This window comes from Pseudorasbora parva, chromosome 6 (genome assembly GCF_024679245.1).
Source record: "Pseudorasbora parva isolate DD20220531a chromosome 6, ASM2467924v1, whole genome shotgun sequence".
NCBI lineage: Eukaryota > Metazoa > Chordata > Actinopteri > Cypriniformes > Gobionidae > Pseudorasbora > Pseudorasbora parva.
Window position 1 is genome coordinate 48,242,912 of NC_090177.1, and position 27,065 is coordinate 48,269,976.

At 49.5% G+C, this 27,065-nt stretch overlaps 17 non-coding genes across 17 annotated transcripts; all 17 read left to right on the forward strand.

Moving 5' to 3' along the window:
- The first annotated feature begins 72 nt into the window (after positions 1 to 72).
- Positions 73 to 236, forward strand: LOC137079740 (U1 spliceosomal RNA). The gene has a single exon (XR_010905682.1). It is a non-coding gene; the product is annotated as a U1 spliceosomal RNA (small nuclear RNA).
- A 2,208-nt stretch (positions 237 to 2,444) lies between these two features.
- On the forward strand, positions 2,445 to 2,635 carry LOC137079885 (U2 spliceosomal RNA). Its single transcript, XR_010905815.1, has one exon. It is a non-coding gene; the product is annotated as a U2 spliceosomal RNA (small nuclear RNA).
- A 466-nt stretch (positions 2,636 to 3,101) lies between these two features.
- On the forward strand, positions 3,102 to 3,265 carry LOC137079741 (U1 spliceosomal RNA). The gene has a single exon (XR_010905683.1). It is a non-coding gene; the product is annotated as a U1 spliceosomal RNA (small nuclear RNA).
- A 2,208-nt stretch (positions 3,266 to 5,473) lies between these two features.
- Positions 5,474 to 5,664, forward strand: LOC137079886 (U2 spliceosomal RNA). Its single transcript, XR_010905816.1, has one exon. It is a non-coding gene; the product is annotated as a U2 spliceosomal RNA (small nuclear RNA).
- Positions 5,665 to 6,130: 466 nt separating this feature from the next.
- LOC137080388 (U1 spliceosomal RNA) lies at positions 6,131 to 6,294 on the forward strand. The gene has a single exon (XR_010906240.1). It is a non-coding gene; the product is annotated as a U1 spliceosomal RNA (small nuclear RNA).
- Positions 6,295 to 7,302: 1,008 nt separating this feature from the next.
- Positions 7,303 to 7,493, forward strand: LOC137079887 (U2 spliceosomal RNA). The gene has a single exon (XR_010905817.1). It is a non-coding gene; the product is annotated as a U2 spliceosomal RNA (small nuclear RNA).
- A 470-nt stretch (positions 7,494 to 7,963) lies between these two features.
- LOC137080389 (U1 spliceosomal RNA) lies at positions 7,964 to 8,127 on the forward strand. The gene has a single exon (XR_010906241.1). It is a non-coding gene; the product is annotated as a U1 spliceosomal RNA (small nuclear RNA).
- A 1,007-nt stretch (positions 8,128 to 9,134) lies between these two features.
- On the forward strand, positions 9,135 to 9,325 carry LOC137079888 (U2 spliceosomal RNA). Its single transcript, XR_010905818.1, has one exon. It is a non-coding gene; the product is annotated as a U2 spliceosomal RNA (small nuclear RNA).
- A 470-nt stretch (positions 9,326 to 9,795) lies between these two features.
- Positions 9,796 to 9,959, forward strand: LOC137079742 (U1 spliceosomal RNA). The gene has a single exon (XR_010905684.1). It is a non-coding gene; the product is annotated as a U1 spliceosomal RNA (small nuclear RNA).
- A 2,208-nt stretch (positions 9,960 to 12,167) lies between these two features.
- Positions 12,168 to 12,358, forward strand: LOC137079889 (U2 spliceosomal RNA). The gene has a single exon (XR_010905819.1). It is a non-coding gene; the product is annotated as a U2 spliceosomal RNA (small nuclear RNA).
- A 466-nt stretch (positions 12,359 to 12,824) lies between these two features.
- LOC137080390 (U1 spliceosomal RNA) lies at positions 12,825 to 12,988 on the forward strand. The gene has a single exon (XR_010906242.1). It is a non-coding gene; the product is annotated as a U1 spliceosomal RNA (small nuclear RNA).
- Positions 12,989 to 13,996: 1,008 nt separating this feature from the next.
- LOC137079890 (U2 spliceosomal RNA) lies at positions 13,997 to 14,187 on the forward strand. Its single transcript, XR_010905820.1, has one exon. It is a non-coding gene; the product is annotated as a U2 spliceosomal RNA (small nuclear RNA).
- A 466-nt stretch (positions 14,188 to 14,653) lies between these two features.
- Positions 14,654 to 14,817, forward strand: LOC137080391 (U1 spliceosomal RNA). Its single transcript, XR_010906243.1, has one exon. It is a non-coding gene; the product is annotated as a U1 spliceosomal RNA (small nuclear RNA).
- Positions 14,818 to 17,025: 2,208 nt separating this feature from the next.
- Positions 17,026 to 17,216, forward strand: LOC137079891 (U2 spliceosomal RNA). The gene has a single exon (XR_010905821.1). It is a non-coding gene; the product is annotated as a U2 spliceosomal RNA (small nuclear RNA).
- A 466-nt stretch (positions 17,217 to 17,682) lies between these two features.
- LOC137080392 (U1 spliceosomal RNA) lies at positions 17,683 to 17,846 on the forward strand. Its single transcript, XR_010906244.1, has one exon. It is a non-coding gene; the product is annotated as a U1 spliceosomal RNA (small nuclear RNA).
- Positions 17,847 to 18,854: 1,008 nt separating this feature from the next.
- LOC137079893 (U2 spliceosomal RNA) lies at positions 18,855 to 19,045 on the forward strand. The gene has a single exon (XR_010905823.1). It is a non-coding gene; the product is annotated as a U2 spliceosomal RNA (small nuclear RNA).
- Positions 19,046 to 19,511: 466 nt separating this feature from the next.
- Positions 19,512 to 19,675, forward strand: LOC137079706 (U1 spliceosomal RNA). Its single transcript, XR_010905650.1, has one exon. It is a non-coding gene; the product is annotated as a U1 spliceosomal RNA (small nuclear RNA).
- The last annotated feature ends 7,390 nt before the right edge of the window (positions 19,676 to 27,065 follow it).

Genomic DNA, 27,065 nt, shown 5'->3' on the forward strand with positions numbered 1-27,065 from the left:
GGAGGGGAAGGTCACCGTGTTTGAGGATGGCGAAGGGGGATAGGGCGCCTCTGCCTGGAGGCCAGGCAACTCATACTTACCTGGCAGGGGAGACACCATGATCAGGAAGGTGGTTCACCCAGGGCGAGGCTCGGCCATTGCACTCCGATTGTGCTGACCCCTGCGAATTCCCCAAATGTGGGAATCTCGACTGCATAATTTATGGTAGTGGGGGACTGCGTTCGCGCTCTCCCCTGTACACACTGGTTAAAAGCAGATAGCGTGGAGGGAAAAAGCGTGCGGTTCTTGACGCTTGTGGCGCCGCCCACTGCCCCAAAGGGTGAAGTTGCACCAGTTTTGTTATGTTTCTGTCTCTTTCTGCTGTGTCAGCCAGTGACCCGGAGAGTTCAGAGAACTGAACTGCGTTTGTTTTCATCGAGGTTGTCGAAACCTGCGACCGGTTTGCCGAATGTGGTTTTTCCCACAAACTTTGATATTCAACGGACGAGTTGATTGACAGCAGTGGTCCCAAAGGCAAAGTTGTTCGGATGGAGGTTTTCTGTCGTATGGTACGACTGTCTCGTGCGCGTGCTGTGAAAAAGCACGCGACATACGTTCGCCTATAGCCGCTCTCATGTTGTTGCTTTTTCATTTTAAAGCGCCACTAGGTGGCCATTCACCGCGTCCTTTCTCGCCTGACCCCAGACTGAGCCCGTGCACGGGTGTACCGGCTTGGGTGAAATTGTCTCGTTCCGTCCAAGAGCTATAGCCGTTCTAGCAGACCCCGCCTCGCCCAGCCCGTAGGTTTCGGCCTGCCGCCGCCAAGCTGAATCGAAATTCCCACTTTTTTTCCGATCTGGACGGACAGTCAGACTCCAGAGAATCTTTCTGCACTGGTTTTGGCCAGATCGGGCAAAAGACCTAGGACTAGTGTGCAAAAGTAGGTTTTTCACAAAATCCCAAATACCCGAAAATTTCGCCAGCGCAACCTTCGAATCCGAGGCATGCGTCTCGCTCGGCTCGAGCCAAGGATTCCGATGATATAAGACACTTGGTTCTGCGGCGTGCGGTTTGGGAGCTACGAGCCATTTCGTGCCGGGCCCATCGGGGGGCCAGCCTTGGTGATGTTGTAGAGCGAGTGGCTAGTACCATCCCTCAAAAGCCCCGTTTCCACCAAAATTACCCGGAACAATTTGTACCAGGAACTTTTTTACAGGAACTTTTCTCCCCCCCAGACCTGCAGCTGTCTGCGTTTCGACCGCGATAAAGTTCCGAGAAGATTAGGCAAATTAGTCCGGTGATGTAGGACTGCGCGCGACTGCTCCTCCAAATCAGTGAAGGACATGTAATCATTTTTAAGTGTACCGATTGAAAGATTTAGTGAACTGTTTACATGAGACGTTATCTAAACCGATCTGGTGTTTACATGTGATGACTTTCAATCGCAATCATTTTGTCACATGCAGTTTGTCTGCCGCATCAAAAATGTCAACGCTGTTTTCTCCAGCAGCTGGAGTGTGTTTACTGCAGCCATAGCAACTCTTAACGGCCACCAGGACTAATACAGTATTAGTTATAGCTATTTGTTGTAAAGTGTAATAATCATCTCAGAAAAAAAAATCTTCTGTCAGGCGCAGTTAAAGTAAAAACTGCCTGGGGCAATATACGCTGTGTCATTACTCCAACATTATCTTCATAACTCACGAAATAAAAAGTTTACCCCTCAGAAAAATGTACTTTCCTCTCTTGTCAACATGAGCGCGGCGCGCGCCGTCACGTCATGTAAGGACACACACTTAAAAGTAATCGGTCAGGTCGTTTACATGGTGAAAAAAAATTAATAACGAGTATGGAAGAGATTCAAGCTGTGCTGCTTTTGCTGGTTATGTATAGGTTTACTAAAGAGGTAATTAACAACGACAGAAAAGAGCACTAATATGCAGATTCAGCAGCATGCAGCATATTCAGAAAGCTCGTAAAGCTAGATTTAAAATGACAATGTATATTATTATCAGCTATTACGGACATTGAACGTGAGATGGCTGAGACGACCGCGCCACCAGACAGAGAGCAAGACTGATATTTATTGAACGCAGAACGAACCTCGCAAAAGACTTTTAAAAAAGCCGGTTGAACTATGCTGCGTGAGCTCAACCAATCAGCATGTTCAGCGCCCAAGTCCCGCCCTCGAAAGTTCCTGAACTTTGAAAAAGTACTACCTCGCGAGCAGGGCCGTTTGGAGGGGGAAATATTTACCCGGAACTTCATTTATACCCTGGTTCCTGCGGTCTAAACACACGAAGTACCACCCAAAGTTCCTAGTTCCTGGGTAAAGTTCCTGTGGTGGAAACGGGGCTAAAGTTTCAGGTCTCTACGACGTAAGGCCTTTGCCAACCCTCCCCCCCTCACCGCTTCCCAGATGGGCGTCGCCTTTGCCGGCTGCCCTGCCGCTGCGTCATTGTGTCATCGCTTCTCGGCCTTTTGGCTAAGATCAAGTGTAGTATCTGTTCTTATCAGTTTAATATCTGATACGTCCCCTATCCGGGGACTGCATATTAAATTGATTTTTGGCACATGGAGCCGGAACCGGGGCTTGCTCCGTCCACTCCACGCATCGACCTGGTATTGCAGTGCCTCCAGGAACGGTGTGCTTCCCCTTTTTGGGGACTGCGAATTGTTGTGACTAATAGAAGAACCAACAACACCACTGGAATTTTGTCAGAGAATACAGAAATACGCAGGAAGCGCATACAGAATGACGATGAGGTGACGCAACGATGACCGTGCCACAGAGAAAGCAGCAAGCTGCGGTCATATGAGCATAGGGAAAAAAGAAGAACAAAAGCGTCGGTTGCCGGCCGGCTGACTCATCACCGTCACAGCACGTTTTTTGATGTCCCTCTTATTTGAGAGTCTTTACCAACGAGCTGATGAGTCGAATCAGGGGTTTGTGTTGGATGGATTAGGGACACCTGATTCAAATCAAGGTCACGCACGCACGCACGCAGCAGTCAAGCAATGGAAGGTGCCCCGTCCTTCCTTTTCTTGGGGGAGGGGAAGGTCACCGTGTTTGAGGATGGCGAAGGGGGATAGGGCGCCTCTGCCTGGAGGCCAGGCAACTCATACTTACCTGGCAGGGGAGACACCATGATCAGGAAGGTGGTTCACCCAGGGCGAGGCTCGGCCATTGCACTCCGATTGTGCTGACCCCTGCGAATTCCCCAAATGTGGGAATCTCGACTGCATAATTTATGGTAGTGGGGGACTGCGTTCGCGCTCTCCCCTGTACACACTGGTTAAAAGCAGATAGCGTGGAGGGAAAAAGCGTGCGGTTCTTGACGCTTGTGGCGCCGCCCACTGCCCCAAAGGGTGAAGTTGCACCAGTTTTGTTATGTTTCTGTCTCTTTCTGCTGTGTCAGCCAGTGACCCGGAGAGTTCAGAGAACTGAACTGCGTTTGTTTTCATCGAGGTTGTCGAAACCTGCGACCGGTTTGCCGAATGTGGTTTTTCCCACAAACTTTGATATTCAACGGACGAGTTGATTGACAGCAGTGGTCCCAAAGGCAAAGTTGTTCGGATGGAGGTTTTCTGTCGTATGGTACGACTGTCTCGTGCGCGTGCTGTGAAAAAGCACGCGACATACGTTCGCCTATAGCCGCTCTCATGTTGTTGCTTTTTCATTTTAAAGCGCCACTAGGTGGCCATTCACCGCGTCCTTTCTCGCCTGACCCCAGACTGAGCCCGTGCACGGGTGTACCGGCTTGGGTGAAATTGTCTCGTTCCGTCCAAGAGCTATAGCCATTCTAGCAGACCCCGCCTCGCCCAGCCCGTAGGTTTCGGCCTGCCGCCGCCAAGCTGAATCGAAATTCCCACTTTTTTTCCGATCTGGACGGACAGTCAGACTCCAGAGAATCTTTCTGCACTGGTTTTGGCCAGATCGGGCAAAAGACCTAGGACTAGTGTGCAAAAGTAGGTTTTTCACAAAATCCCAAATACCCGAAAATTTCGCCAGCGCAACCTTCGAATCCGAGGCATGCGTCTCGCTCGGCTCGAGCCAAGGATTCCGATGATATAAGACACTTGGTTCTGCGGCGTGCGGTTTGGGAGCTACGAGCCATTTCGTGCCGGGCCCATCGGGGGGCCAGCCTTGGTGATGTTGTAGAGCGAGTGGCTAGTACCATCCCTCAAAAGCCCCGTTTCCACCAAAATTACCCGGAACAATTTGTACCAGGAACTTTTTTACAGGAACTTTTCTCCCCCCCAGACCTGCAGCTGTCTGCGTTTCGACCGCGATAAAGTTCCGAGAAGATTAGGCAAATTAGTCCGGTGATGTAGGACTGCGCGCGACTGCTCCTCCAAATCAGTGAAGGACATGTAATCATTTTTAAGTGTACCGATTGAAAGATTTAGTGAACTGTTTACATGAGACGTTATCTAAACCGATCTGGTGTTTACATGTGATGACTTTCAATCGCAATCATTTTGTCACATGCAGTTTGTCTGCCGCATCAAAAATGTCAACGCTGTTTTCTCCAGCAGCTGGAGTGTGTTTACTGCAGCCATAGCAACTCTTAACGGCCACCAGGACTAATACAGTATTAGTTATAGCTATTTGTTGTAAAGTGTAATAATCATCTCAGAAAAAAAAATCTTCTGTCAGGCGCAGTTAAAGTAAAAACTGCCTGGGGCAATATACGCTGTGTCATTACTCCAACATTATCTTCATAACTCACGAAATAAAAAGTTTACCCCTCAGAAAAATGTACTTTCCTCTCTTGTCAACATGAGCGCGGCGCGCGCCGTCACGTCATGTAAGGACACACACTTAAAAGTAATCGGTCAGGTCGTTTACATGGTGAAAAAAAATTAATAACGAGTATGGAAGAGATTCAAGCTGTGCTGCTTTTGCTGGTTATGTATAGGTTTACTAAAGAGGTAATTAACAACGACAGAAAAGAGCACTAATATGCAGATTCAGCAGCATGCAGCATATTCAGAAAGCTCGTAAAGCTAGATTTAAAATGACAATGTATATTATTATCAGCTATTACGGACATTGAACGTGAGATGGCTGAGACGACCGCGCCACCAGACAGAGAGCAAGACTGATATTTATTGAACGCAGAACGAACCTCGCAAAAGACTTTTAAAAAAGCCGGTTGAACTATGCTGCGTGAGCTCAACCAATCAGCATGTTCAGCGCCCAAGTCCCGCCCTCGAAAGTTCCTGAACTTTGAAAAAGTACTACCTCGCGAGCAGGGCCGTTTGGAGGGGGAAATATTTACCCGGAACTTCATTTATACCCTGGTTCCTGCGGTCTAAACACACGAAGTACCACCCAAAGTTCCTAGTTCCTGGGTAAAGTTCCTGTGGTGGAAACGGGGCTAAAGTTTCAGGTCTCTACGACGTAAGGCCTTTGCCAACCCTCCCCCCCTCACCGCTTCCCAGATGGGCGTCGCCTTTGCCGGCTCCCCTGCCGCTGCGTCATTGTGTCATCGCTTCTCGGCCTTTTGGCTAAGATCAAGTGTAGTATCTGTTCTTATCAGTTTAATATCTGATACGTCCCCTATCCGGGGACTGCATATTAAATTGATTTTTGGCACATGGAGCCGGAACCGGGGCTTGCTCCGTCCACTCCACGCATCGACCTGGTATTGCAGTGCCTCCAGGAACGGTGTGCTTCCCCTTTTTGGGGACTGCGAATTGTTGTGACTAATAGAAGAACCAACAACACCACTGGAATTTTGTCAGAGAATACAGAAATACGCAGGAAGCGCATACAGAATGACGATGAGGTGACGCAACGATGACCGTGCCACAGAGAAAGCAGCAAGCTGCGGTCATATGAGCATAGGGAAAAAAGAAGAACAAAAGCGTCGGTTGCCGGCCGGCTGACTCATCACCGTCACAGCACGTTTTTTGATGTCCCTCTTATTTGAGAGTCTTTACCAACGAGCTGATGAGTCGAATCAGGGGTTTGTGTTGGATGGATTAGGGACACCTGATTCAAATCAAGGTCACGCACGCACGCACGCAGCAGTCAAGCAATGGAAGGTGCCCCGTCCTTCCTTTTCTTGGGGGAGGGGAAGGTCACCGTGTTTGAGGATGGCGAAGGGGGATAGGGCGCCTCTGCCTGGAGGCCAGGCAACTCATACTTACCTGGCAGGGGAGACACCATGATCAGGAAGGTGGTTCACCCAGGGCGAGGCTCGGCCATTGCACTCCGGTTGTGCTGACCCCTGCGAATTCCCCAAATGTGGGAATCTCGACTGCATAATTTATGGTAGTGGGGGACTGCGTTCGCGCTCTCCCCTGTACACACTGGTTAAAAGCAGATAGCGTGGAGGGAAAAAGCGTGCGGTTCTTGACGCTTGTGGCGCCGCCCACTGCCCCAAAGGGTGAAGTTGCACCAGTTTTGTTATGTTTCTGTCTCTTTCTGCTGTGTCAGCCAGTGACCCGGAGAGTTCAGAGAACTGAACTGCGTTTGTTTTCATCGAGGTTGTCGAAACCTGCGACCGGTTTGCCGAATGTGGTTTTTCCCACAAACTTTGATATTCAACGGACGAGTTGATTGACAGCAGTGGTCCCAAAGGCAAAGTTGTTCGGATGGAGGTTTTCTGTCGTATGGTACGACTGTCTCGTGCGCGTGCTGTGAAAAAGCACGCGACATACGTTCGCCTATAGCCGCTCTCATGTTGTTGCTTTTTCATTTTAAAGCGCCACTAGGTGGCCATTCACCGCGTCCTTTCTCGCCTGACCCCAGACTGAGCCCGTGCACGGGTGTACCGGCTTGGGTGAAATTGTCTCGTTCCGTCCAAGAGCTATAGCCGTTCTAGCAGACCCCGCCTCGCCCAGCCCGTAGGTTTCGGCCTGCCGCCGCCAAGCTGAATCGAAATTCCCACTTTTTTTCCGATCTGGACGGACAGTCAGACTCCAGAGAATCTTTCTGCACTGGTTTGGGCCAGATCGGGCAAAAGACCTAGGACTAGTGTGCAAAAGTAGGTTTTTCACAAAATCCCAAATACCCGAAAATTTCGCCAGCGCAACCTTCGAATCCGAGGCATGCGTCTCGCTCGGCTCGAGCCAAGGATTCCGATGATATAAGACACTTGGTTCTGCGGCGTGCGGTTTGGGAGCTACGAGCCATTTCGTGCCGGGCCCATCGGGGGGCCAGCCTTGGTGATGTTGTAGAGCGAGTGGCTAGTACCATCCCTCAAAGTTTCAGGTCTCTACGACGTAAGGCCTTTGCCAACCCTCCCCCCCTCACCGCTTCCCAGATGGGCGTCGCCTTTGCCGGCTCCCCTGCCGCTGCGTCATTGTGTCATCGCTTCTCGGCCTTTTGGCTAAGATCAAGTGTAGTATCTGTTCTTATCAGTTTAATATCTGATACGTCCCCTATCCGGGGACTGCATATTAAATTGATTTTTGGCACATGGAGCCGGAACCGGGGCTTGCTCCGTCCACTCCACGCATCGACCTGGTATTGCAGTGCCTCCAGGAACGGTGTGCTTCCCCTTTTTGGGGACTGCGAATTGTTGTGACTAATAGAAGAACCAACAACACCACTGGAATTTTTTTTGTCAGAGAATACAGAAATACGCAGGAAGCGCATACAGAATGACGATGAGGTGACGCAACGATGACCGTGCCACAGAGAAAGCAGCAAGCTGCGGTCATATGAGCATAGGGAAAAAAGAAGAACAAAAGCGTCGGTTGCCGGCCGGCTGACTCATCACCGTCACAGCACGTTTTTTGATGTCCCTCTTATTTGAGAGTCTTTACCAACGAGCTGATGAGTCGAATCAGGGGTTTGTGTTGGATGGATTAGGGACACCTGATTCAAATCAAGGTCACGCACGCACGCACGCAGCAGTCAAGCAATGGAAGGTGCCCCGTCCTTCCTTTTCTTGGGGGAGGGGAAGGTCACCGTGTTTGAGGATGGCGAAGGGGGATAGGGCGCCTCTGCCTGGAGGCCAGGCAACTCATACTTACCTGGCAGGGGAGACACCATGATCAGGAAGGTGGTTCACCCAGGGCGAGGCTCGGCCATTGCACTCCGGTTGTGCTGACCCCTGCGAATTCCCCAAATGTGGGAATCTCGACTGCATAATTTATGGTAGTGGGGGACTGCGTTCGCGCTCTCCCCTGTACACACTGGTTAAAAGCAGATAGCGTGGAGGGAAAAGCGTGCGGTTCTTGACGCTTGTGGCGCCGCCCACTGCCCCAAAGGGTGAAGTTGCACCAGTTTTGTTATGTTTCTGTCTCTTTCTGCTGTGTCAGCCAGTGACCCGGAGAGTTCAGAGAACTGAACTGCGTTTGTTTTCATCGAGGTTGTCGAAACCTGCGACCGGTTTGCCGAATGTGGTTTTTCCCACAAACTTTGATATTCAACGGACGAGTTGATTGACAGCAGTGGTCCCAAAGGCAAAGTTGTTCGGATGGAGGTTTTCTGTCGTATGGTACGACTGTCTCGTGCGCGTGCTGTGAAAAAGCACGCGACATACGTTCGCCTATAGCCGCTCTCATGTTGTTGCTTTTTCATTTTAAAGCGCCACTAGGTGGCCATTCACCGCGTCCTTTCTCGCCTGACCCCAGACTGAGCCCGTGCACGGGTGTACCGGCTTGGGTGAAATTGTCTCGTTCCGTCCAAGAGCTATAGCCGTTCTAGCAGACCCCGCCTCGCCCAGCCCGTAGGTTTCGGCCTGCCGCCGCCAAGCTGAATCGAAATTCCCACTTTTTTTCCGATCTGGACGGACAGTCAGACTCCAGAGAATCTTTCTGCACTGGTTTGGGCCAGATCGGGCAAAAGACCTAGGACTAGTGTGCAAAAGTAGGTTTTTCACAAAATCCCAAATACCCGAAAATTTTGCCAGCGCAACCTTCGAATCCGAGGCATGCGTCTCGCTCGGCTCGAGCCAAGGATTCCGATGATATAAGACACTTGGTTCTGCGGCGTGCGGTTTGGGAGCTACGAGCCATTTCGTGCCGGGCCCATCGGGGGGCCAGCCTTGGTGATGTTGTAGAGCGAGTGGCTAGTACCATCCCTCAAAGTTTCAGGTCTCTACGACGTAAGGCCTTTGCCAACCCTCCCCCCCTCACCGCTTCCCAGATGGGCGTCGCCTTTGCCGGCTCCCCTGCCGCTGCGTCATTGTGTCATCGCTTCTCGGCCTTTTGGCTAAGATCAAGTGTAGTATCTGTTCTTATCAGTTTAATATCTGATACGTCCCCTATCCGGGGACTGCATATTAAATTGATTTTTGGCACATGGAGCCGGAACCGGGGCTTGCTCCGTCCACTCCACGCATCGACCTGGTATTGCAGTGCCTCCAGGAACGGTGTGCTTCCCCTTTTTGGGGACTGCGAATTGTTGTGACTAATAGAAGAACCAACAACACCACTGGAATTTTTTTTGTCAGAGAATACAGAAATACGCAGGAAGCGCATACAGAATGACGATGAGGTGACGCAACGATGACCGTGCCACAGAGAAAGCAGCAAGCTGCGGTCATATGAGCATAGGGAAAAAAGAAGAACAAAAGCGTCGGTTGCCGGCCGGCTGACTCATCACCGTCACAGCACGTTTTTTGATGTCCCTCTTATTTGAGAGTCTTTACCAACGAGCTGATGAGTCGAATCAGGGGTTTGTGTTGGATGGATTAGGGACACCTGATTCAAATCAAGGTCACGCACGCACGCACGCAGCAGTCAAGCAATGGAAGGTGCCCCGTCCTTCCTTTTCTTGGGGGAGGGGAAGGTCACCGTGTTTGAGGATGGCGAAGGGGGATAGGGCGCCTCTGCCTGGAGGCCAGGCAACTCATACTTACCTGGCAGGGGAGACACCATGATCAGGAAGGTGGTTCACCCAGGGCGAGGCTCGGCCATTGCACTCCGATTGTGCTGACCCCTGCGAATTCCCCAAATGTGGGAATCTCGACTGCATAATTTATGGTAGTGGGGGACTGCGTTCGCGCTCTCCCCTGTACACACTGGTTAAAAGCAGATAGCGTGGAGGGAAAAAGCGTGCGGTTCTTGACGCTTGTGGCGCCGCCCACTGCCCCAAAGGGTGAAGTTGCACCAGTTTTGTTATGTTTCTGTCTCTTTCTGCTGTGTCAGCCAGTGACCCGGAGAGTTCAGAGAACTGAACTGCGTTTGTTTTCATCGAGGTTGTCGAAACCTGCGACCGGTTTGCCGAATGTGGTTTTTCCCACAAACTTTGATATTCAACGGACGAGTTGATTGACAGCAGTGGTCCCAAAGGCAAAGTTGTTCGGATGGAGGTTTTCTGTCGTATGGTACGACTGTCTCGTGCGCGTGCTGTGAAAAAGCACGCGACATACGTTCGCCTATAGCCGCTCTCATGTTGTTGCTTTTTCATTTTAAAGCGCCACTAGGTGGCCATTCACCGCGTCCTTTCTCGCCTGACCCCAGACTGAGCCCGTGCACGGGTGTACCGGCTTGGGTGAAATTGTCTCGTTCCGTCCAAGAGCTATAGCCGTTCTAGCAGACCCCGCCTCGCCCAGCCCGTAGGTTTCGGCCTGCCGCCGCCAAGCTGAATCGAAATTCCCACTTTTTTTCCGATCTGGACGGACAGTCAGACTCCAGAGAATCTTTCTGCACTGGTTTTGGCCAGATCGGGCAAAAGACCTAGGACTAGTGTGCAAAAGTAGGTTTTTCACAAAATCCCAAATACCCGAAAATTTCGCCAGCGCAACCTTCGAATCCGAGGCATGCGTCTCGCTCGGCTCGAGCCAAGGATTCCGATGATATAAGACACTTGGTTCTGCGGCGTGCGGTTTGGGAGCTACGAGCCATTTCGTGCCGGGCCCATCGGGGGGCCAGCCTTGGTGATGTTGTAGAGCGAGTGGCTAGTACCATCCCTCAAAAGCCCCGTTTCCACCAAAATTACCCGGAACAATTTGTACCAGGAACTTTTTTACAGGAACTTTTCTCCCCCCCAGACCTGCAGCTGTCTGCGTTTCGACCGCGATAAAGTTCCGAGAAGATTAGGCAAATTAGTCCGGTGATGTAGGACTGCGCGCGACTGCTCCTCCAAATCAGTGAAGGACATGTAATCATTTTTAAGTGTACCGATTGAAAGATTTAGTGAACTGTTTACATGAGACGTTATCTAAACCGATCTGGTGTTTACATGTGATGACTTTCAATCGCAATCATTTTGTCACATGCAGTTTGTCTGCCGCATCAAAAATGTCAACGCTGTTTTCTCCAGCAGCTGGAGTGTGTTTACTGCAGCCATAGCAACTCTTAACGGCCACCAGGACTAATACAGTATTAGTTATAGCTATTTGTTGTAAAGTGTAATAATCATCTCAGAAAAAAAAATCTTCTGTCAGGCGCAGTTAAAGTAAAAACTGCCTGGGGCAATATACGCTGTGTCATTACTCCAACATTATCTTCATAACTCACGAAATAAAAAGTTTACCCCTCAGAAAAATGTACTTTCCTCTCTTGTCAACATGAGCGCGGCGCGCGCCGTCACGTCATGTAAGGACACACACTTAAAAGTAATCGGTCAGGTCGTTTACATGGTGAAAAAAAATTAATAACGAGTATGGAAGAGATTCAAGCTGTGCTGCTTTTGCTGGTTATGTATAGGTTTACTAAAGAGGTAATTAACAACGACAGAAAAGAGCACTAATATGCAGATTCAGCAGCATGCAGCATATTCAGAAAGCTCGTAAAGCTAGATTTAAAATGACAATGTATATTATTATCAGCTATTACGGACATTGAACGTGAGATGGCTGAGACGACCGCGCCACCAGACAGAGAGCAAGACTGATATTTATTGAACGCAGAACGAACCTCGCAAAAGACTTTTAAAAAAGCCGGTTGAACTATGCTGCGTGAGCTCAACCAATCAGCATGTTCAGCGCCCAAGTCCCGCCCTCGAAAGTTCCTGAACTTTGAAAAAGTACTACCTCGCGAGCAGGGCCGTTTGGAGGGGGAAATATTTACCCGGAACTTCATTTATACCCTGGTTCCTGCGGTCTAAACACACGAAGTACCACCCAAAGTTCCTAGTTCCTGGGTAAAGTTCCTGTGGTGGAAACGGGGCTAAAGTTTCAGGTCTCTACGACGTAAGGCCTTTGCCAACCCTCCCCCCCTCACCGCTTCCCAGATGGGCGTCGCCTTTGCCGGCTCCCCTGCCGCTGCGTCATTGTGTCATCGCTTCTCGGCCTTTTGGCTAAGATCAAGTGTAGTATCTGTTCTTATCAGTTTAATATCTGATACGTCCCCTATCCGGGGACTGCATATTAAATTGATTTTTGGCACATGGAGCCGGAACCGGGGCTTGCTCCGTCCACTCCACGCATCGACCTGGTATTGCAGTGCCTCCAGGAACGGTGTGCTTCCCCTTTTTGGGGACTGCGAATTGTTGTGACTAATAGAAGAACCAACAACACCACTGGAATTTTGTCAGAGAATACAGAAATACGCAGGAAGTGCATACAGAATGACGATGAGGTGACGCAACGATGACCGTGCCACAGAGAAAGCAGCAAGCTGCGGTCATATGAGCATAGGGAAAAAAGAAGAACAAAAGCGTCGGTTGCCGGCCGGCTGACTCATCACCGTCACAGCACGTTTTTTGATGTCCCTCTTATTTGAGAGTCTTTACCAACGAGCTGATGAGTCGAATCAGGGGTTTGTGTTGGATGGATTAGGGACACCTGATTCAAATCAAGGTCACGCACGCACGCACGCAGCAGTCAAGCAATGGAAGGTGCCCCGTCCTTCCTTTTCTTGGGGGAGGGGAAGGTCACCGTGTTTGAGGATGGCGAAGGGGGATAGGGCGCCTCTGCCTGGAGGCCAGGCAACTCATACTTACCTGGCAGGGGAGACACCATGATCAGGAAGGTGGTTCACCCAGGGCGAGGCTCGGCCATTGCACTCCGGTTGTGCTGACCCCTGCGAATTCCCCAAATGTGGGAATCTCGACTGCATAATTTATGGTAGTGGGGGACTGCGTTCGCGCTCTCCCCTGTACACACTGGTTAAAAGCAGATAGCGTGGAGGGAAAAAGCGTGCGGTTCTTGACGCTTGTGGCGCCGCCCACTGCCCCAAAGGGTGAAGTTGCACCAGTTTTGTTATGTTTCTGTCTCTTTCTGCTGTGTCAGCCAGTGACCCGGAGAGTTCAGAGAACTGAACTGCGTTTGTTTTCATCGAGGTTGTCGAAACCTGCGACCGGTTTGCCGAATGTGGTTTTTCCCACAAACTTTGATATTCAACGGACGAGTTGATTGACAGCAGTGGTCCCAAAGGCAAAGTTGTTCGGATGGAGGTTTTCTGTCGTATGGTACGACTGTCTCGTGCGCGTGCTGTGAAAAAGCACGCGACATACGTTCGCCTATAGCCGCTCTCATGTTGTTGCTTTTTCATTTTAAAGCGCCACTAGGTGGCCATTCACCGCGTCCTTTCTCGCCTGACCCCAGACTGAGCCCGTGCACGGGTGTACCGGCTTGGGTGAAATTGTCTCGTTCCGTCCAAGAGCTATAGCCGTTCTAGCAGACCCCGCCTCGCCCAGCCCGTAGGTTTCGGCCTGCCGCCGCCAAGCTGAATCGAAATTCCCACTTTTTTTCCGATCTGGACGGACAGTCAGACTCCAGAGAATCTTTCTGCACTGGTTTGGGCCAGATCGGGCAAAAGACCTAGGACTAGTGTGCAAAAGTAGGTTTTTCACAAAATCCCAAATACCCGAAAATTTCGCCAGCGCAACCTTCGAATCCGAGGCATGCGTCTCGCTCGGCTCGAGCCAAGGATTCCGATGATATAAGACACTTGGTTCTGCGGCGTGCGGTTTGGGAGCTACGAGCCATTTCGTGCCGGGCCCATCGGGGGGCCAGCCTTGGTGATGTTGTAGAGCGAGTGGCTAGTACCATCCCTCAAAGTTTCAGGTCTCTACGACGTAAGGCCTTTGCCAACCCTCCCCCCCTCACCGCTTCCCAGATGGGCGTCGCCTTTGCCGGCTCCCCTGCCGCTGCGTCATTGTGTCATCGCTTCTCGGCCTTTTGGCTAAGATCAAGTGTAGTATCTGTTCTTATCAGTTTAATATCTGATACGTCCCCTATCCGGGGACTGCATATTAAATTGATTTTTGGCACATGGAGCCGGAACCGGGGCTTGCTCCGTCCACTCCACGCATCGACCTGGTATTGCAGTGCCTCCAGGAACGGTGTGCTTCCCCTTTTTGGGGACTGCGAATTGTTGTGACTAATAGAAGAACCAACAACACCACTGGAATTTTGTCAGAGAATACAGAAATACGCAGGAAGCGCATACAGAATGACGATGAGGTGACGCAACGATGACCGTGCCACAGAGAAAGCAGCAAGCTGCGGTCATATGAGCATAGGGAAAAAAGAAGAACAAAAGCGTCGGTTGCCGGCCGGCTGACTCATCACCGTCACAGCACGTTTTTTGATGTCCCTCTTATTTGAGAGTCTTTACCAACGAGCTGATGAGTCGAATCAGGGGTTTGTGTTGGATGGATTAGGGACACCTGATTCAAATCAAGGTCACGCACGCACGCACGCAGCAGTCAAGCAATGGAAGGTGCCCCGTCCTTCCTTTTCTTGGGGGAGGGGAAGGTCACCGTGTTTGAGGATGGCGAAGGGGGATAGGGCGCCTCTGCCTGGAGGCCAGGCAACTCATACTTACCTGGCAGGGGAGACACCATGATCAGGAAGGTGGTTCACCCAGGGCGAGGCTCGGCCATTGCACTCCGGTTGTGCTGACCCCTGCGAATTCCCCAAATGTGGGAATCTCGACTGCATAATTTATGGTAGTGGGGGACTGCGTTCGCGCTCTCCCCTGTACACACTGGTTAAAAGCAGATAGCGTGGAGGGAAAAAGCGTGCGGTTCTTGACGCTTGTGGCGCCGCCCACTGCCCCAAAGGGTGAAGTTGCACCAGTTTTGTTATGTTTCTGTCTCTTTCTGCTGTGTCAGCCAGTGACCCGGAGAGTTCAGAGAACTGAACTGCGTTTGTTTTCATCGAGGTTGTCGAAACCTGCGACCGGTTTGCCGAATGTGGTTTTTCCCACAAACTTTGATATTCAACGGACGAGTTGATTGACAGCAGTGGTCCCAAAGGCAAAGTTGTTCGGATGGAGGTTTTCTGTCGTATGGTACGACTGTCTCGTGCGCGTGCTGTGAAAAAGCACGCGACATACGTTCGCCTATAGCCGCTCTCATGTTGTTGCTTTTTCATTTTAAAGCGCCACTAGGTGGCCATTCACCGCGTCCTTTCTCGCCTGACCCCAGACTGAGCCCGTGCACGGGTGTACCGGCTTGGGTGAAATTGTCTCGTTCCGTCCAAGAGCTATAGCCGTTCTAGCAGACCCCGCCTCGCCCAGCCCGTAGGTTTCGGCCTGCCGCCGCCAAGCTGAATCGAAATTCCCACTTTTTTTCCGATCTGGACGGACAGTCAGACTCCAGAGAATCTTTCTGCACTGGTTTTGGCCAGATCGGGCAAAAGACCTAGGACTAGTGTGCAAAAGTAGGTTTTTCACAAAATCCCAAATACCCGAAAATTTCGCCAGCGCAACCTTCGAATCCGAGGCATGCGTCTCGCTCGGCTCGAGCCAAGGATTCCGATGATATAAGACACTTGGTTCTGCGGCGTGCGGTTTGGGAGCTACGAGCCATTTCGTGCCGGGCCCATCGGGGGGCCAGCCTTGGTGATGTTGTAGAGCGAGTGGCTAGTACCATCCCTCAAAAGCCCCGTTTCCACCAAAATTACCCGGAACAATTTGTACCAGGAACTTTTTTACAGGAACTTTTCTCCCCCCCAGACCTGCAGCTGTCTGCGTTTCGACCGCGATAAAGTTCCGAGAAGATTAGGCAAATTAGTCCGGTGATGTAGGACTGCGCGCGACTGCTCCTCCAAATCAGTGAAGGACATGTAATCATTTTTAAGTGTACCGATTGAAAGATTTAGTGAACTGTTTACATGAGACGTTATCTAAACCGATCTGGTGTTTACATGTGATGACTTTCAATCGCAATCATTTTGTCACATGCAGTTTGTCTGCCGCATCAAAAATGTCAACGCTGTTTTCTCCAGCAGCTGGAGTGTGTTTACTGCAGCCATAGCAACTCTTAACGGCCACCAGGACTAATACAGTATTAGTTATAGCTATTTGTTGTAAAGTGTAATAATCATCTCAGAAAAAAAAATCTTCTGTCAGGCGCAGTTAAAGTAAAAACTGCCTGGGGCAATATACGCTGTGTCATTACTCCAACATTATCTTCATAACTCACGAAATAAAAAGTTTACCCCTCAGAAAAATGTACTTTCCTCTCTTGTCAACATGAGCGCGGCGCGCGCCGTCACGTCATGTAAGGACACACACTTAAAAGTAATCGGTCAGGTCGTTTACATGGTGAAAAAAAATTAATAACGAGTATGGAAGAGATTCAAGCTGTGCTGCTTTTGCTGGTTATGTATAGGTTTACTAAAGAGGTAATTAACAACGACAGAAAAGAGCACTAATATGCAGATTCAGCAGCATGCAGCATATTCAGAAAGCTCGTAAAGCTAGATTTAAAATGACAATGTATATTATTATCAGCTATTACGGACATTGAACGTGAGATGGCTGAGACGACCGCGCCACCAGACAGAGAGCAAGACTGATATTTATTGAACGCAGAACGAACCTCGCAAAAGACTTTTAAAAAAGCCGGTTGAACTATGCTGCGTGAGCTCAACCAATCAGCATGTTCAGCGCCCAAGTCCCGCCCTCGAAAGTTCCTGAACTTTGAAAAAGTACTACCTCGCGAGCAGGGCCGTTTGGAGGGGGAAATATTTACCCGGAACTTCATTTATACCCTGGTTCCTGCGGTCTAAACACACGAAGTACCACCCAAAGTTCCTAGTTCCTGGGTAAAGTTCCTGTGGTGGAAACGGGGCTAAAGTTTCAGGTCTCTACGACGTAAGGCCTTTGCCAACCCTCCCCCCCTCACCGCTTCCCAGATGGGCGTCGCCTTTGCCGGCTCCCCTGCCGCTGCGTCATTGTGTCATCGCTTCTCGGCCTTTTGGCTAAGATCAAGTGTAGTATCTGTTCTTATCAGTTTAATATCTGATACGTCCCCTATCCGGGGACTGCATATTAAATTGATTTTTGGCACATGGAGCCGGAACCGGGGCTTGCTCCGTCCACTCCACGCATCGACCTGGTATTGCAGTGCCTCCAGGAACGGTGTGCTTCCCCTTTTTGGGGACTGCGAATTGTTGTGACTAATAGAAGAACCAACAACACCACTGGAATTTTGTCAGAGAATACAGAAATACGCAGGAAGCGCATACAGAATGACGATGAGGTGACGCAACGATGACCGTGCCACAGAGAAAGCAGCAAGCTGCGGTCATATGAGCATAGGGAAAAAAGAAGAACAAAAGCGTCGGTTGCCGGCCGGCTGACTCATCACCGTCACAGCACGTTTTTTGATGTCCCTCTTATTTGAGAGTCTTTACCAACGAGCTGATGAGTCGAATCAGGGGTTTGTGTTGGATGGATTAGGGACACCTGATTCAAATCAAGGTCACGCACGCACGCACGCAGCAGTCAAGCAATGGAAGGTGCCCCGTCCTTCCTTTTCTTGGGGGAGGGGAAGGTCACCGTGTTTGAGGATGGCGAAGGGGGATAGGGCGCCTCTGCCTGGAGGCCAGGCAACTCATACTTACCTGGCAGGGGAGACACCATGATCAGGAAGGTGGTTCACCCAGGGCGAGGCTCGGCCATTGCACTCCGGTTGTGCTGACCCCTGCGAATTCCCCAAATGTGGGAATCTCGACTGCATAATTTATGGTAGTGGGGGACTGCGTTCGCGCTCTCCCCTGTACACACTGGTTAAAAGCAGATAGCGTGGAGGGAAAAAGCGTGCGGTTCTTGACGCTTGTGGCGCCGCCCACTGCCCCAAAGGGTGAAGTTGCACCAGTTTTGTTATGTTTCTGTCTCTTTCTGCTGTGTCAGCCAGTGACCCGGAGAGTTCAGAGAACTGAACTGCGTTTGTTTTCATCGAGGTTGTCGAAACCTGCGACCGGTTTGCCGAATGTGGTTTTTCCCACAAACTTTGATATTCAACGGACGAGTTGATTGACAGCAGTGGTCCCAAAGGCAAAGTTGTTCGGATGGAGGTTTTCTGTCGTATGGTACGACTGTCTCGTGCGCGTGCTGTGAAAAAGCACGCGACATACGTTCGCCTATAGCCGCTCTCATGTTGTTGCTTTTTCATTTTAAAGCGCCACTAGGTGGCCATTCACCGCGTCCTTTCTCGCCTGACCCCAGACTGAGCCCGTGCACGGGTGTACCGGCTTGGGTGAAATTGTCTCGTTCCGTCCAAGAGCTATAGCCGTTCTAGCAGACCCCGCCTCGCCCAGCCCGTAGGTTTCGGCCTGCCGCCGCCAAGCTGAATCGAAATTCCCACTTTTTTTCCGATCTGGACGGACAGTCAGACTCCAGAGAATCTTTCTGCACTGGTTTGGGCCAGATCGGGCAAAAGACCTAGGACTAGTGTGCAAAAGTAGGTTTTTCACAAAATCCCAAATACCCGAAAATTTCGCCAGCGCAACCTTCGAATCCGAGGCATGCGTCTCGCTCGGCTCGAGCCAAGGATTCCGATGATATAAGACACTTGGTTCTGCGGCGTGCGGTTTGGGAGCTACGAGCCATTTCGTGCCGGGCCCATCGGGGGGCCAGCCTTGGTGATGTTGTAGAGCGAGTGGCTAGTACCATCCCTCAAAGTTTCAGGTCTCTACGACGTAAGGCCTTTGCCAACCCTCCCCCCCTCACCGCTTCCCAGATGGGCGTCGCCTTTGCCGGCTCCCCTGCCGCTGCGTCATTGTGTCATCGCTTCTCGGCCTTTTGGCTAAGATCAAGTGTAGTATCTGTTCTTATCAGTTTAATATCTGATACGTCCCCTATCCGGGGACTGCATATTAAATTGATTTTTGGCACATGGAGCCGGAACCGGGGCTTGCTCCGTCCACTCCACGCATCGACCTGGTATTGCAGTGCCTCCAGGAACGGTGTGCTTCCCCTTTTTGGGGACTGCGAATTGTTGTGACTAATAGAAGAACCAACAACACCACTGGAATTTTGTCAGAGAATACAGAAATACGCAGGAAGCGCATACAGAATGACGATGAGGTGACGCAACGATGACCGTGCCACAGAGAAAGCAGCAAGCTGCGGTCATATGAGCATAGGGAAAAAAGAAGAACAAAAGCGTCGGTTGCCGGCCGGCTGACTCATCACCGTCACAGCACGTTTTTTGATGTCCCTCTTATTTGAGAGTCTTTACCAACGAGCTGATGAGTCGAATCAGGGGTTTGTGTTGGATGGATTAGGGACACCTGATTCAAATCAAGGTCACGCACGCACGCACGCAGCAGTCAAGCAATGGAAGGTGCCCCGTCCTTCCTTTTCTTGGGGGAGGGGAAGGTCACCGTGTTTGAGGATGGCGAAGGGGGATAGGGCGCCTCTGCCTGGAGGCCAGGCAACTCATACTTACCTGGCAGGGGAGACACCATGATCAGGAAGGTGGTTCACCCAGGGCGAGGCTCGGCCATTGCACTCCGGTTGTGCTGACCCCTGCGAATTCCCCAAATGTGGGAATCTCGACTGCATAATTTATGGTAGTGGGGGACTGTGTTCGCGCTCTCCCCTGTACACACTGGTTAAAAGCAGATAGCGTGGAGGGAAAAAGCGTGCGGTTCTTGACGCTTGTGGCGCCGCCCACTGCCCCAAAGGGTGAAGTTGCACCAGTTTTGTTATGTTTCTGTCTCTTTCTGCTGTGTCAGCCAGTGACCCGGAGAGTTCAGAGAACTGAACTGCGTTTGTTTTCATCGAGGTTGTCGAAACCTGCGACCGGTTTGCCGAATGTGGTTTTTCCCACAAACTTTGATATTCAACGGACGAGTTGATTGACAGCAGTGGTCCCAAAGGCAAAGTTGTTCGGATGGAGGTTTTCTGTCGTATGGTACGACTGTCTCGTGCGCGTGCTGTGAAAAAGCACGCGACATACGTTCGCCTATAGCCGCTCTCATGTTGTTGCTTTTTCATTTTAAAGCGCCACTAGGTGGCCATTCACCGCGTCCTTTCTCGCCTGACCCCAGACTGAGCCCGTGCACGGGTGTACCGGCTTGGGTGAAATTGTCTCGTTCCGTCCAAGAGCTATAGCCGTTCTAGCAGACCCCGCCTCGCCCAGCCCGTAGGTTTCGGCCTGCCGCCGCCAAGCTGAATCGAAATTCCCACTTTTTTTCCGATCTGGACGGACAGTCAGACTCCAGAGAATCTTTCTGCACTGGTTTTGGCCAGATCGGGCAAAAGACCTAGGACTAGTGTGCAAAAGTAGGTTTTTCACAAAATCCCAAATACCCGAAAATTTCGCCAGCGCAACCTTCGAATCCGAGGCATGCGTCTCGCTCGGCTCGAGCCAAGGATTCCGATGATATAAGACACTTGGTTCTGCGGCGTGCGGTTTGGGAGCTACGAGCCATTTCGTGCCGGGCCCATCGGGGGGCCAGCCTTGGTGATGTTGTAGAGCGAGTGGCTAGTACCATCCCTCAAAAGCCCCGTTTCCACCAAAATTACCCGGAACAATTTGTACCAGGAACTTTTTTACAGGAACTTTTCTCCCCCCCAGACCTGCAGCTGTCTGCGTTTCGACCGCGATAAAGTTCCGAGAAGATTAGGCAAATTAGTCCGGTGATGTAGGACTGCGCGCGACTGCTCCTCCAAATCAGTGAAGGACATGTAATCATTTTTAAGTGTACCGATTGAAAGATTTAGTGAACTGTTTACATGAGACGTTATCTAAACCGATCTGGTGTTTACATGTGATGACTTTCAATCGCAATCATTTTGTCACATGCAGTTTGTCTGCCGCATCAAAAATGTCAACGCTGTTTTCTCCAGCAGCTGGAGTGTGTTTACTGCAGCCATAGCAACTCTTAACGGCCACCAGGACTAATACAGTATTAGTTATAGCTATTTGTTGTAAAGTGTAATAATCATCTCAGAAAAAAAAATCTTCTGTCAGGCGCAGTTAAAGTAAAAACTGCCTGGGGCAATATACGCTGTGTCATTACTCCAACATTATCTTCATAACTCACGAAATAAAAAGTTTACCCCTCAGAAAAATGTACTTTCCTCTCTTGTCAACATGAGCGCGGCGCGCGCCGTCACGTCATGTAAGGACACACACTTAAAAGTAATCGGTCAGGTCGTTTACATGGTGAAAAAAAATTAATAACGAGTATGGAAGAGATTCAAGCTGTGCTGCTTTTGCTGGTTATGTATAGGTTTACTAAAGAGGTAATTAACAACGACAGAAAAGAGCACTAATATGCAGATTCAGCAGCATGCAGCATATTCAGAAAGCTCGTAAAGCTAGATTTAAAATGACAATGTATATTATTATCAGCTATTACGGACATTGAACGTGAGATGGCTGAGACGACCGCGCCACCAGACAGAGAGCAAGACTGATATTTATTGAACGCAGAACGAACCTCGCAAAAGACTTTTAAAAAAGCCGGTTGAACTATGCTGCGTGAGCTCAACCAATCAGCATGTTCAGCGCCCAAGTCCCGCCCTCGAAAGTTCCTGAACTTTGAAAAAGTACTACCTCGCGAGCAGGGCCGTTTGGAGGGGGAAATATTTACCCGGAACTTCATTTATACCCTGGTTCCTGCGGTCTAAACACACGAAGTACCACCCAAAGTTCCTAGTTCCTGGGTAAAGTTCCTGTGGTGGAAACGGGGCTAAAGTTTCAGGTCTCTACGACGTAAGGCCTTTGCCAACCCTCCCCCCCTCACCGCTTCCCAGATGGGCGTCGCCTTTGCCGGCTCCCCTGCCGCTGCGTCATTGTGTCATCGCTTCTCGGCCTTTTGGCTAAGATCAAGTGGTCTGGTCTTACGGTTGAGACAGCGATCGCCTCTTGTGGGACCTTTGTCTCGTGTGTTGCTTGTCACACGGGACATACAGCCTTCAGGAGGTACATTGACAAGCGGCTTTTAATTGACGAATCGTTTCTACGAGGACTCTTCTTGTTTTAAGGTAAGCAGGTTTTAATTAATTTATCTATTTATTGTATTAATTTATTGTTTTAGCCGCCGCTTGCTGGTGGTGCCTCCAACATGTCGGCTGCTCGTGCCGGCGTGAGGAGGCACCACAGCGTGCGTTTTAAATTCAAAGCAAAAGAGGATGGAACTCTCCTGGCGATGTCCAGACTGGATTTCTCCAGGAAGTTCATCCAACAAATTCTTGGTTTTAAGGCTCCGGACATAAACTGCTTGTTGACTCTGCCCCTGAATCATGGCTTTGATGTAAGTTTTGCTTCAGCTTCCTTATTAAATACTTTTTGGTCTCGTTTTGAAATGTGTAAAGCCAATTTTTCCATGTTCACTGTGGAAAAACTGACTGATAATTCACTGAAAGTTGTGATTATCAGGATGTTTAATGAAACAGTAAGTGGAGAGGACATTTCTGTGTGGTTGGCAAGATATTGCTCTATTCGCGGACAACCAGTCAAGGTTTTAGACGAAGACGGTATCTGGAGCTGTGCGTGGAGAGTGCCCATCAAACAATGGGCAGATCCCAACAGCTACCATGGCCTGAGTCAAATTCCTTCAATGATTGTGTTGGGAGAGAATAGAGGCTACATCCATTACCAAGGGATGCCCAAGCTATGCCGCAAGTGTGGCCAACTTGGACATCTCGCCGAGGCATGTCAAGAAGTAGTGTGCAGGAAGTGCAGAGAAATTGGGCACATTTTTGAGGAGTGCAAAAATGGCAGAAAGTGCAACCTTTGTGGAGAATCATCCCATCTCTACAGAGATTGCCCTAAAAGTTTTGCCAACAAATTAAAGAGCAACAAAATGGCCGCCCCACCAAAAGAACAAACGATTGAGGAGGCGGGCCCCGAGGTTTTGGCGGGAAATTCAAATCCTCAGCCAGCCTCGGGGATTGGACAGGAAGGAGAAAGTGGGGCGGCCACAGGGGCGGAGTCAAACATGGCAGTTGATCAGGGGGAGGAAGCCACTCCTCCAAATGAAAATGAAGACAAAATGGAGGACGAAGAGGAGGAAACGGCTTCCTCCCTACAAACAGTTTCGGAGCTAAGTGTGGTGGACAGTGGGAGTGAAACTGATTGTTCTCTCCCAAATGCTCAAGTGCAGAAAAGGTCTGCGAGATCTCCTCTGTTTCTGACAGAGGAGAAAAGGCTGAGGGCAGCGCATCGGCTAGATAGTTCCTCTTCGGAAGATCTAGACCGTATGTGGCCCGCAGAATCTCCAAATGAAGTCTCTTTTCTGCATATTAAGCTAAGAACATCGTCGCCAAAGGAACTGCAAGAGGTTCACTCTGCAGATTCGGAGGCGGCGAGCATTTGCCCTCCTGATCCCAGTTTTTCTGGGGAAAAGGAAAGGCAGGTGCAACAAGAAATAACATGATTTTAATTTGATTTCTGTAGTCTCTTTCTTGTTTTAAATGTCTCACACCCTTTTAACTATACTGCTCATGGCTCTCACTATCTCCACCATAAATGTGAGAAGTGTGAGGAGCAATATACGAGCACAGAGTACTCTATCCTATCTAAAATCTTTTAAGTCAGATGTGTTTTTATTGCAAGAATGTGGTCTGCCCTTTTTAACAAATTACAAGAAGTGGGAGGAGCTTTGGACCCCAGGACGTTCCATATGGAGTGGGTCCAATTTTAACAAAAATGATGGTGTTGCTATTTTAATCAAAAATCCTAATATTCTGGTGAAGGGCTGCACCGTGGTGAGGGATGGGCGGGCAATTTTAACAAATCTGACCTTTTTAGATAGGGATTTCAAGGTTTTAAATGTGTATGGTTTTACTGAAAAAAATGAGAGGTATGAGCTTTTAGAAGATTTGCAGCCTCACATGCTAGGGAGGGACCCCCTAATAGTAGCTGGGGATTTTAATTGTGTTTTAAATCAGAAAGATAGGAAAAGGGTAGGGGATGATTTTAAAGTAGATAAAACTTCGGTTTTATTAAAAAAAATAGTTAATGATTTTAAACTAACTGACTGTTTTAAGGAGATGCATCCAAGAGAGGAGGGCTTCACCTGGGTCAGTGGTGATGGTGCTAGAGCCTCTCGTATTGATTTTGTTTTTACTCGCAATTGTCCACCAATGGATGCTACATTGACTCCCTTGCACTTTTCAGATCACGCTATGCTTTCGTGCACCCTTTCACTTCCCACAGACTTGACGGTAGGGAGGGGAATATGGAAGCTGAACTGCTCCCTGTTGCAAGATGAGACCATTGTCAAAGAATACAGGGAGCAGTTCAGCCAATGGCAGACTTTACAAGACTTTTTTGACTCACGAGCACAGTGGTGGGAAATGGTGAAGGGTAGGACAAGACTTTTTTTTAGACAGAAGGGGAAAAAAAAGAAAGAAAAAGAAACAAGACGCATAGTGGGGCTGCAAAAGAGACTACAGAGATATTTTAATCTTTTAAATAGTGGAATCGATTTTAGTGAAGAAATAAAAGCGGTCAAAAATGAAATGTCTGTTTTAGAAAAGGAAAGGAATAAGGGAGTGATTTTAAGAAGTAAAGAGAGAGAACTGGAAGAAGGGGAAAAGTGTACACGTTACTTTTTTAAAAAAGTTATAGCAAAGGGAGGAACCATGACAAAATTAAAAACAAAAGGAGGGGAGGTTAAAAACACAAAAGAAATTGGAAGAGTGGTGGAAAATTTTTATGGGAGCCTATATGAGGAAAAGAAAGTGCAACCTGCAATCATGGATGAAGTTTTAAGTACCCTGGAAAATAAGATAAATGAAAATGCTGACTTTTTAACTATAGATTTTAATGTCCTAGAAATGACGAAAGTTTTAAAGAGTTTTAAGAAGGGGAAGTCCCCAGGAATGGATGGACTTCCCGTAGAATTTTATGACAAATTTTGGGACATTTTAGTGCACGAACTGTTGACGGTTTTTAAAGAATTTGATAGACACGACAGACTCCCGGACAGTTTTAGAACAGGGATAGTGACACTTTTACATAAAAAAGACGACAAGACAGACTTAAAAAATTGGCGACCGATCACTCTTTTAAATTTTGATTGCAAACTTTTTAGTAAATTATTATCTGGACGGATGTCGCAAGTTTTAGAGGACGTGATCCACCCGGATCAAGCTTGTGCGGTGCCCGGGAGAAAGATCACGGACAGCCTGATATTGATTAGAGATGCTATCTGTTTTGCGAGAGACAGAAATATTCGGCTAGTAGTCCTAAATCTAGATTTTGAAAAAGCCTTTGATCGGGTCTCGCACCAATACCTTTTTAAGGTATTGCAAAAAATGGGGTTCCCTGGGAGGTTTTTAGCATGGGTGGGACTGCTATACAGAGATATATCCAGCAGAATTATGGTAAATGGGAACTTGACAAAAGCGATAAATGTTCGCAGTGGCGTTCGTCAAGGGTGTCCGTTATCCCCACTCTTGTATGTGGCCTGTATTGAGCCATTGGCACAACTCTTGAGAAGGGATAAATGGATCAATGGACTGGACATACCTGGGACTGGAGGACTGACAGCGACCTGTGTTTTATATATGGACGACGTAACCCTTTTAGCTACTGACGTTTTATCTGTACGAAGAGCAATGGACTTGACTGACTGGTACGGTCGGGCCTCGGGCGCCAGACTAAACAGGAATAAGTCCGAGGCCCAGCTCTTCGGGCCGTGGGGGGACGTAGACATAGGAAGACTGGACGTAAATTTTAAACAAACTGATATTAAGGTTTTAGGTATTAAATTTGACAAAGAGGGAGGTGGACAGAACAATTGGGCTGACGCATTAGGGAAAGTCAGGAAAAGATTGGGGTTTTGGGGACTGAGGACTTTGACACTTGAAGGCAAGGTTTTAATATATAAAGCAGTGATCTTACCTTTGTTCTTATTGTTGTGTTCTGTTTTTATTCCCCCCAGATCTTTTATTTTAGGTGTGGAGAGGGCGGTCTTTTATTTCTTCTGGGGGTCCAAATGGGAGAGACTTAAAAGAGAGGTGGTAAAGAAGAGAAAAGAGAATGGTGGGAAGGGCCTCCCAGACCCCCACCTGTTTTTAACCAGCCGTTTTACCGCACTGCACATCAAATATGCTTTGACCCCATCCAGAGAAAACAAGACAGCAGCCATGGTTCGATTCTGGATGGGGTCCTATTTAAGAACTTTAAAGATTTTAGCAGTTGATTTAAAAACCCCAGTGTCTTTTAATCTCCCGAAACATTACTGTTTTATCAAGACATTTTTAAAGAAACACTTTTTAGAAACAGAAGATGTGACGATTTTAACTAACCATAAGTCTCTTATCTCTCTTGTGCAGGATCGAGAAAAGGTGAGCCCAGTTCCAGGCCTCACGCCAAGTGAGGCCAAAGAAGTTTGGAGGAACGTTGCCCACCCAGCTCTCCAGAACAGGCTTAAGGACTTGGCGTGGATGGTGGCTCATGAGATCCTCCCGGTCAGGGCGGTTATGCACTCCAGAGGCATGGCCAAAAATCCCACCTGCCCACGGTCCGGGTGTAAATCCCCGGAGACCGTCTACCATCTGCTCTGGGAGTGCGGTGCTGCGCGGGACCTGTGGGCCAGGGCCGGCCCCCTGTTTTTCCCGTGCCTGCCAGCGGGTGGGGCCCAGGTGGATTACAAGCTCGCCATCCTAGGGGTGGGTCAGGGCCTAAAAGCCCTAACAACACAAGAATTTGCATCGCTCTGGCTCACCCTTAACCTGATAAAGGATGCCATCTGGGTCACCAGAAACCTGCTGGTGGGGAAACGCGTGACGGTCCCCCTCCACGCGAGCGAGCAGAGGATAAGATCAGCGCTGCAGGGTGGGCCGCACGTCGTTATTCGGATGGGGGGGCCGAGGCCACACGAGAAGGTCCCGGCCACCACCGACCTTGGCCGCCCGTAGATGCACCCTCACCACTCTGGCTACGGGAACAGCGGGCCAGCGGGCCGGAGGAGAGGGGATCTCCGCTGGGCTCTGGAAGCGAGGAGTCTTGAGCCTGTTCTGGAGAACTG